An 11,064-nucleotide genomic window follows, 5' to 3' on the forward strand; every position below is an offset into this window, starting at 1 on the left:
AAACTCCTGGGCTGAAGAAATTCTCCTTCTTCAGCCCCCCAAGATACTAGGACTACAGATGCATGCCACCATGCCCAGCTAATTGGTTTTAAATTTTTTTTGTAGAGACAGGGTCTCCCGAGGTTACCTATGCTGGTCCAAACACCTGTCTCAAGAAATCCTCCCATTGTGACCTTCCAAAGTGCTAGGATTAAAACATGACCCACCATGCTCAGACTCCATTTCCATTTCTGATTTTACTATTTTTAATCTTCTCTCTTTTTTTCTAAGTCCAGTTAATGGTCGTCAATTTTGTTGATTTATTTTGAAGAATCAACTTTAGTTTCATTAACTTACTGTATTCTTTTTCCATTCTCCATTTTATTTTTATCCACTCTAACCCATATTGTTTACTTCATTCACTGTGCTTGGGTTTAGTTTGTTCTTCTTTCATATCCTGAAGCATGAGAGAGCTTGCTTCATACGATTCTTTTAAAGGTTTATTGCAGTCAATGAAACAAGATGCCACACAGACGAACCAACGTCAGCTGCTATATTACTACTATCATCCTTAGCCTTGAGGTCAAATAGTCCCAGAATGTAATGAAACAAGATGCCACACAGACGAACCAACGTCAGCTGCTATATTACTACTGTCATCCTTAGCCTTGAGGTCAAATAGTCCCAGAATGAAATCTCAGATCCTCCTATTAGTAGCCATATGACACCAGGAAAGTTTTTACACTACTCTAAGCTTCTATCCTTTCATCGGTAATATGAAAATAATATGTAGTCCAGGTGCGGTGGCTCAAGCCTGTAATCCCAGCACTTTGGGAGGCTGAGACGGGTGGATCACGAGGTTAGGAGATCGAGACCATCCTGGCTAACATGGTGAAACCCCCTCTCTACTAAAATACAAAAAACCAGCCGGGCGATGTGGCGGGCGCCTGTAGACCCAGCTAGTCGGGAGGCTGAGGCAGGAGAATGGCGTAAACCCAGGAGGCTGAGCTTGCAGTGAGCTGAGATCCGGCCACTGCACCCCAGCCTGGGCGACAGAGCAAGACTCCATCTCAAAAAAAAAAAAAAAAAAAAAAAAAAGAAAAGAAAATAATATGTAACTGACAGGGTTATTGTGTGAATTAAATGAGGTACAGGTAAAGTATTTAGCACAGGGTCTGACACATAAGATGTGCCCCTCAACAGTACCTATTTCCATATATATAGAAAAAGAGGTAACACATAAAACACTAGGACATGGTTACTGACTACTTGTGGGAGGGAAAGGAAAAAATCTAAGTGTAAAGAATCAATCCTGGTATGCTTTTTTTTTTTTTTTTTTTTTTTTTTTTTAACCAACTGAAATGCATCCAGGATAGGACTAGACAAATAAGATAAATTATCAGGGAAGACACCTGTGAGGGAATGTGGGGCAGGCATGAAGGTAGTATGGGAGAACACACAGACCACTATGCAGAGCTGACTTCTGTGAAAAAGAAAGGGAAAGAAATTTTAGGTATCAATGCAGTTCTAAGAGAGTTTTTGCAAGGCTGATGGGGAGTCCTCCAACCAGTCACCCATTAAAGTTAAAGAGAGCCTCAGAGAACTAGGCTTGCTTACACGCCCTTGCTGCGAGCCTGTGGGAAGGAAGCTTTCTGTGCAAAGGAGGTGGTGAATTTGAAATGCACTGACCTGGGCCTTTTGTCAATCAGGTCCCTGCCATGGAGACCTGGCAGGGTCTGATTCATGGCTGCCACCACAGAGACACTGAGACAAAGATGCAGCCATGAAAAGTTGTAAAGGTGGATCGTTCTACTGACATAGAAAATAGCGATCAGCCTTTCACACATCCGAAAGCTTTCTGAAATATCTGAGTGCAGTAGAGAATTGACAGAGGACTGATAAAAAACCTAGAAACAAGGTAAGAGAGGAAAAAAAACTGCAGGAATATAATCACCTCCCATCAACTTTCCAACAGAAATAATGCTTTCCTTGAAGAAACAATTATAGACTACCTCATGTTACATGCTGTTTCCTGAGGTTCCCCCCTGTAAAGTAACATCATCTCCATTCCTTCTTTTCTTTTCTTTCCATGATAGCTTCTTCAGGAAGAGGACATCTATCCTGGCATTAATCCGACATAGCAGCCGTGATGTCATTTCTGTATTTCAGGAAGTCTGGCAGGTATGATGGCCTTTTCTCTTGTACCGCTTCCTGCAGGGCTGACTGCCATGCTTGGGAGAGGGAAAAGACTTATTGGCCTGTATCTGGGACTGGATCTCCTCCTTCTTCCACTAAACTCCTGCTTCTCAGCACTAATTCCTGCAGTTCCCTTTCTCCCTGGCCTTTATGCTCCCTCTACCCCAATGTCTTTTAGCCATAATTGTCTCGTTTATTTCTCAGATTCAAATCAGAAACACAGTTTCACATTGTGAAACCCTCTTCATTACTTTTCGCATCTCTCAATAGTGTAATTCTCTCCATTCCCATAAAGACCAACCACTTCTCAAAGTGTTGCTTGACTTCTTGTCTCCAGACTTTGAAACCTTCCTTGCATATGACTGCCTCATTACCTTTCTAAAATCTAGTTAATTCACTTAATCAAGAATCTCCAGGGGTCTACACTAGCCTATTTGGTAAGTTCACATTTCTTCTATTTACTAATCCTTCTCACTTCCTTTACCTCTACTTCCTAGTATAATTCCTCCATCCTAATTAGAACTGTCTTCCTACATATCCCTGCCCCTTCACCCATATAGACATAAAATTCTTAGTTCCAATGCTATGCCTAAAAACAGCGTGAACTCCCCTCCACCATCTGCACTACAGATTTAACCACTCCCTTCATCACAGGCAACCTCTGACCTCGTGGAGGAAAAGACTTTAGGATTAGCCTGTGAACCTGAGACTCACAACACAATGTATGTGTGGTGGAGACCTTTTCCTGATGACTAATTCACTTGTTCAAAAAAGATACAGAAACGAAGAAGGCAAGGTCCCTACCCCAGGGGACATAAAGCCTAGGACAGGAAATGAGACCTGAAATTCATCATGATACCGAAATAGAAAAAAAGTGAAGGCCACAAGAAATCAGAGAAATCTGATGGGAAATATAGCTACACGTTGGAATCACTGGAAAACATTTTTAAAAGTGGACGCTCAAGCCCCACCCATGAGTTCCAGTTTAAAGGTCTGGAGAGGGACCCAGGCATTGATAATTTTTAAGTCTTCCCTGACACCACTAACATGTAATGAGGATGGAGAACTCGAATTATAACAGGTAGAACTTACAACTAAGTCAATGATTTTGAAGTATAAGTACTGGAATTACCTAAGGACGTTTTTGAACATATGTAAGACTATGCTTTTTGGCCCTAATTATTAATGGGCTACACCAAGAATTCAGGAATCCAGCTTGGAAACAGAAGCTGAATGGAAAAGCCACCTTATTTTATATGTTAAAATATATATAAAGCATTTTCAAATAAGTGATAAGTGTTGCTAACCCTTCTCTAAATAACGTTTATGGGAATGTTAATAATATGAGTATTCTAGGCTGGGCGCAGTGGCTTATGCCTGTAATCCCAGCACTTTGGGAGGCAAGACTGGCAGATCATGAGGTCAGGAGATCGAGACCATCTTGGCTAACACGGTGAAACCCCGTCTCTACTGAAAACACAAAAACAAAATTCGCCGGGTGTGGTGGCAGGCACCTGTAGTCCCAACTACTCCGGAGTCTGAGGCAGGAGAATGGCGTGAACCCAGAGGTGGAGTTTGCAGTGGGTGGAGATCCTGCCACTGCACTCCAGCCCGGGCGACAGAGTGAGATTCCATCTCAAGGAAAAAAAAAATTGAAAAAAAAAAAAGATTTCTAAAAACCGTATGAAATTTCTAGAAATAGAATATGTTATCAGTCATAGTGTCGTATGCCACAGAAGTAATTAGATTTCTATGTGAGTTGTGTCTTTACCATAATAAACCTAATAAAAATCTCATTAGATTTTTAACCATGATCATTTTAAATCTTTGTCATTCCCAGACAGTTGCTTTGATTCTTCCTCGAAGTATTTACAGTCAGCTACAGTCCAAAATTGCTTTTTCTTCAAGGAGATATATGGAAAAGACTCTGACAACGACTCTTGAATACAAGTTTCTGATAACTTCAGGATCATACCACTGGGCTCTCTGAGAACTTTCAAAATGTTAATGAACAGGCTGATACCTTCATGAAATTCAAGACAAAGAGGAAAAAAACTCAGTTATATTGGACTTAATAATCAAAAGGATAATATTCTCATAATTTTTTATTTGAAAACGTGCTGATTCGTTGAATGTTTTATTCTCCAGATTTATGGACTTTCTCTTTTAAGCTCTTATACTTTACAGAAATTTAATAAAGTATACTTTTGTAAACAAAAGTCAAAACATTTGCTTTTGTTCCGAATCTGAGTACCTCAGAATTGGGAAACTATTTGTGAGTATTCATATGCTTATGGTAATAAAGTTATTTGCACAAGTTCAGTAAGAATCTACTCTCTTTATAACAGGACACATTTGAAAAGATTGGTTATATTACTAAGGCTTTGACTGGGATGTTCTATTTGAGAATATACATAGAATAAACCCATACGGAATGCAGGGAAAGTCTGAAGTTGGCCTTGATTTGGCTTCCGAGTCTCAAGAGGTTTTTGGAAACTTAATCTGAGAGTCTTATAAAACTTCTAAGAACGCAAAGTTTAAAAAGATCTTCTATGGTTCATTGCCACTCTTGCTGAACTTAGGTAAAAGATCTAGGCAAGTTTGGTGAGAGTCAACCTATTTTGCAAACAATTCATCCTACTGGAATTATCTTTGGTAAAAATACAGACTCCTATTTAGAGAAAAATTATGTTGAAAAGAAAAACTGTAGTACACCTGTTACCAGATTGAACCACTGTTCATTATCTTTGAGCATTTACAATCTACTGGTAGACTGGACTGGACCCTGAATTCTTTTAGTTCTTCCAATTAAATTTTCTCTAATGAAATCACTAAGAACAAGAAGAGCTCTGTTCCTGAAGCCATATAAGCTAGAGGTGGACAACTCAACGTAAATTTCATGGGAAAACCCTCGTGTCTGAGGTGTGGGCCACTCAGAGCTCACCAAATGTTCAACACCATCACTTAGACACTTATACTGCAAAGCACGACATCAAGTTGATGACTGTACACTGTGGACAGCTTTTCTCAAGATGTCAGAACAAGACTGTCAATCATGATGAGACTCTTACCTCTCTTAATTTGTCCTTGCTTATGCCTGTCTCCTTTGCTTCCCAGAATAATGCTGTATTTAGGATTTCACAAGAAGTAACTTCTGAGAGTAAGTTAACAGTGTCAGATATATCATGTCAACCACATTATTATTCTTTTTAAGATGGAGTTTCTCTGCTGTTGCCCAAGCTGGGGTGCCATGGCAAAATCTTGGCTGACCACAACCTCTGCCTCCTGGGTTCAAGTGAATCTCCTGCTCCAGCCTCCCTAGTAGCTGGGATTATAGGCATGCACCACGACACCAGGCTAATTTTGTATTTTTAGTAGAGACCGGGTTTCTACATATTGGTCAGGCTGGTCTTGAACTCCCGACCTCAGGTGATCCGCAAGCCTTGGATTCCCAAAGTGCTGGGATTACAGGCATGAGCCACTGCACCTGGCCCACACATTTTTACATAACAGGAGATCCTTTAGTATATGGAGTTTTTTTTAGGCTTTTACTTCTATACTTGCCTATTTTTCTCACTCCCTGTTTTAATTTAACATAGGCAAGCAATGCTAGAAAATAGAATTGCTCTCTACCAGCTAAGCAGGGGGGAGACTGTGCAGTTTCTGACACTTCTCGTTGCACATGGATAAATACATCGGTTATTATAGAGACTCAGTTGTAAAAATCAACAAATGTGCTGCCTGGTTAAAATGACTAGACTCTTCTGGCTTCTTCTTTGATCTATTCTATTGTAGTTGGCTTGCATCTTGCCTAAGGCGCATATTCCAAACTCTTGATATTTTCATCCTGATAGTCATACTGGTAGTCTCCCTCGTGTGGTGCAATCTACAAACATTTTTATTTGTGTGCAGCCATTCCTCAAATAGCAAATTGTTTCTCTTGGGCTGGAATTCGAAAACTCAAAGAAATGTGTGGTTTATGTGTCGGTTGCAGTGGCTCACGTCTGTAATCCCAGTACTTTCAGAGGCCACGGCAGGTGGATCACAAGGTCAAGAATTTGAGGCCCGCCTCATCAATATGGCAAAACCCTGTCTCTACTAAAAATACAAAAATTATCCGTGTATGGTGGTGCGCACCTGTAGTCCTGTAGGGAGACCCCCTTGAAACCATTGCTATGGAACAAAAGATGAAATGCTCCTGATTGTTGTAAATTCAAAATTGCATGCAGGATTGTGTAAAGACAATGCCAGGTTTGGCTGCCAGAATGAGCCAACAGTGCGTGATGTACATCCCCCTGCAGAGAGCTTATAAATGGACGTGTAGTCAGGGAAGTTTCACATAACCAAGATTCCTATCTCAGAAAAGTAGATGTTCATAGCTCTGGAAATGGAATGCAACCCTGTGGAGAGTCTATAAATTGACACATGAGGGGCATATGTTCATATGGATAAGATAGGGTTATAAATACCCTTATCTGGCCACAGCTCTTCTAGGTCTCTTCACGGTTTAGGCATACTCCCTTCTGAGAATTTTTTGGTTTAACTGGTTGTCTAGCTTCATGTCCTGTTTCTATTGATTGTTTGGAACCAGCTTTTCCTGCAACTGTTACTGCTGATTAATATCTTGTTAATTATAGGAAACGGATAGACTGTGTTTCTATTTTAAGGCTCTGTTAGAAATTACTGATGCACACACTATAATGTAAATTCTTATCCCTGTATACTGTACTTCTGCATACCGATGTTATGTTAAAGAATTATTTCAACCCCATGTGACCATCTCACCTCATAATCAAACTATCCTAAATCCCTCACTAACCTACCCCCGCCCTCACTAAACTTAATAATAAATGCTGGTTTATCCAGTGCATTGGTGGCATCGCAGGACCAGAAGGCAATGCCCCCCCGGAACCACTTTCACTATCGTGGGTGTGTCTTTTATTTCTTGAACAGCCAATCCACCTGGGAACAAAGAAAGAGGCCTGTTACACTGTAGGCTGCTGGCCAGATCCCACAATATAATCTCAGCAACTTGGGATGCTGAGGTGGGAGAATCACTTGAATCCAGAAGATGGAGGCTGTAGTGAGCCAAGTTCATGCCACTGCAATCCAGCCTGGGCCACAGAGTGAGACTCCATTTAAAAAAAAGAAAAGGGAGGGTGGCGCCAAGATGGCTGAAAAGGAACAGCACCAGCCTCCAGCACCCAGCGCCAGCAACACAGAAGTCAGGTGATTTCTGCATTTCCAACAGAGGTACGAGGTTCATCTCACTGGGGCATCTTGGACACTGGGTGCAGGACAGTGGATACAGCCCAACGAATGAGAGCGGAAGCAGGGTGAGCCATCACAAAGGGGAAGGGAATTCCCTTTCCTAGCCAAGGGAAACTGTGACACACAACACTTGGAATATCAGGTCACTCCCACCCTAGTACTGTGCTTTACCAAGGGTCTTAGTAGACGGCACGTCAGGAGATCATATACCGCACCTGGCTCTGAGGGTCCCATGCCCATGGAGGCTCCCTCATTGCTAGCAGAGCAGTCTGAGATCTAACTGCAAGGTGGCAGCAAGGCTGGGGGAGGGGCACCTGTCATTGCTGAGGTTTAAGTAGGTAAACAAAGTTGCCAGGAAGCTTAAACTGGGTGGAGCCCACCGCAGCTCAAGGATGCCTGCCTCCCTCTGTAGACTCCACCTCTGGGGACAGTGCATAGCCAAATAAAAGGCAGCAGAAACCTCTGCCAATGTAAATGTCCTGTCTGACAGCTTTGAAGAGAGTAGTGGATCTCCCAGCACGGAGTTTGGGATCTAAGAACGGACAGACTGCCTGCTCAAGTGGGTCCCTGACTCCTGAGTAACCTAACTGGGAGACATCCCCACTAGGGGCAGACTGACACCCCACACCTCACACAGCCAGGTACACCTCTGAGATGAAGCTTCCAGAGGAAGCTTCCAGAGGAATGATCAGACTCGCTGTTCAGCAATATTCACTCTTCTACAGCTTCCACTGCTGATACCCAGGCAAAAAGGGTCTAGAGTGGACCTCAAGGAAATTCCAGCAGACCTGCAGCTGAGGGTCCTGACTGTTAGAAGGAAAACTAACAAAGAGAAAGGACATCCACACCAAAACTCCATCTGTATGTCACCATCATCAAGGACCAAAGGTAGATAAAACAGCAAAGATGGCGAAAAAGCAGTGCAGAAAAGCTGAAAATTCTAAAAATCAGAGTGCCTCTCCCCCTCCAAAGGAACACTGCTACTCACTAGCAACGGAACAAAGCTGCACAGAGAATGACTTTGATGAGTTGAGAGAAGACTTCAATCAAACTTCTCCGAGCTAAAGGAGGAAGTACGAACCCAGTGCAAAGAAATTAAAAGCCTTGAAAAAAGATTTGACAAATGGCTAACTAGAATAACCAATATAGAGAAGTCCTTAAACGAACGATAGAAAAGAAAACCATGAAACAAGAACTACGTGACAAATGCACAAGCTTCTGTAACCAACTCGATCAACTGGTAGAAACGGTATCAGAGATTGAAGATCAAATGAATGAAAATAAGCGAGAAGAGAAGTTCAGAGAAAAAGGAGTATAAATAAATGAGCAAAGCCTCCGGGAAATTTGGGACAATGTGAAACCCCCAAATCTATATCTGATTGGTGTACCTGAAAGTGATGGGGAGAATGGAACCAAGTTGGAAAACACTCTACAGGATATTATCCAGGAGAACTTCCTCAACCTAGCAAGGCAGGCCAACATTCAAATTCAGGAAATACAGAGAATTCCACAAAGATACTCCTCGAGAAGAGCAACTCCAAGACACATAATTGTCAGATTCTCCAAAGTTGAAATGAAGGAAACAATGTTAAGGGCAGCCAGAGAGAAAGGTCGGGTTACCCACAAAGGGAAGCCATCAGACCAAGAGCTGATCTCTCAGCAGAAACTCTACAAGCCAGAAGAGAGTGGGGGTCAATATTCAACATCCTTAAAGAAAAGAATTTTCTTCCCAGAATTTCATATTCAGCCAAACTCTGCTTCATAAATGAAGGATAAATAAAATCCTTTACAGACGAGCAAATGCTGAGAGATTTTTTCACCACCAGGCCTGCCCTACAAGAGCTCCTGAAGGAAGCACTAAACATGGAAAGGAACAACCAGTACCAATCACTGCAAAAACATGCCAAAATGCAAAGGCCATCGATGCTAGGAAGACACTGCATCAACTAATGAGCAAAATAACCATACAGCATCATAATGACAGGATCAAGTTCACACATAACAGTATTAACCTTAAATGTAGATGGGCTAAATGGTCCAATTAAAAGACACTGACTGGCAAATTGGATACAGAGTCAAGAGCCACCAGCCTGCTGTATTCAGGAGACCCATCTCACGTGCAGAGACACACATAGGCTCAAAATAAAGGGATGGAGAAAGATCTACCAAGCAAATGGAAAACAAAAAAAGGCAGAATTTGCAATCCTAGTCTCTGATAAAACAAACTTTAAACCAACAAAGATCAAAAGAGATAAAGAAGGCCATTACATAATGGTAAAGGGATCAATCCAACAACAAGAGCTAACTATCCTAAATATATATGCACCCAATACAGGAGCACCCAGATGCATACAACAAGCCCTTAGAGACTTACAAAGAGACTTGGACTCTCACACAATAATAATGGGAGATTTTAAAACCTAACCGTCAACATTAGACAGAACAATGAGACAGAAAATTAACAAGGATATCCAGGAATTGAACTCACCTCTGCACCAAGCAGACCTAATAGACATCTACAGAACTCTCCACCCCAAATCAACATAATATACATTCTTCTCAGCACCACATCATACTCATTCCAATATTGACCACATAGTTGAAAGTAAAGCACTCCTCAGCAAATGTAAAAGAACAGAAATTATAACAAACTGTCTCTCAGACCAGAGTGCAATCAAACTAGATCTCCGGATTAAGAAACTCAGTCCAAACCACAAAACTACATGGAAACTGAATAATCTGCTACTGAATGGCTACTGGATACATAACGTAATGAAGACAGAAATAAAGATATTGTTTGAAACCGATGAAAAGAAAGATACAACATTCCAGAATCTCTGACACATTTAAAGCAGTGTGTAGAGGGAAATTTCTAGCACTAAAGGCCCATAAGAGAAAGCAGGAAAGATCTAAAATTGACACCCAGAGATAGACCAATGGAGCAGAACAGAGCCCTCAGAAATAATACCACACATCTACAATCATCTGACCTTTGACAATCCTGACAAAAACAAGACATGGGGAAAGAATTCCCTATTTAATAAATGGTGCTGGGAAAATTGGCTAACCATAAGTAGAAAGCTGAAACTGGATCCCTTCCTTACAACTTATACAAAAATTAATTGAAGATGGATTAATGACTTAAATGTTAGACCTAAAAAACCAAAAAACCCTAGAAGAAAACCTGGGCAATACCATTCAGGACATAGGCATGGGCAAGGACTACATGTCTAAAACACCAAAAGCAATGACAACAAAAGCCAAAATTGACAAATGGGATCTCATTAAACTAAAGAGCTTCTGCATAGCAAAAGAAACTACCATCAGAGTGAACAGGTAACCTACAGAATGGGAAAAATTTTTTGTAATCTACTCATCTGACAAAGGGCTAATATCCAGAACCTACAAAGAACTCAAACAAATTTACAGGAAAAAGCAAACAACCCCATCAAAAAGTGGGCAAAGGATATGAACAGACACTTCTCAAAAGAAGACATTTATGTAGCCAACAGACACATGAAGAAATGCTCATCATCACTGGCCATTAGAGAAATGCAAATCAAAACCACAGTGATATACCAACTCACACCAGTTAAAGTGGCAAACATGAAAAAGTCA

The sequence above is a fragment of the Chlorocebus sabaeus genome, chromosome 6, assembly GCF_047675955.1.
Source record: "Chlorocebus sabaeus isolate Y175 chromosome 6, mChlSab1.0.hap1, whole genome shotgun sequence".
NCBI lineage: Eukaryota > Metazoa > Chordata > Mammalia > Primates > Cercopithecidae > Chlorocebus > Chlorocebus sabaeus.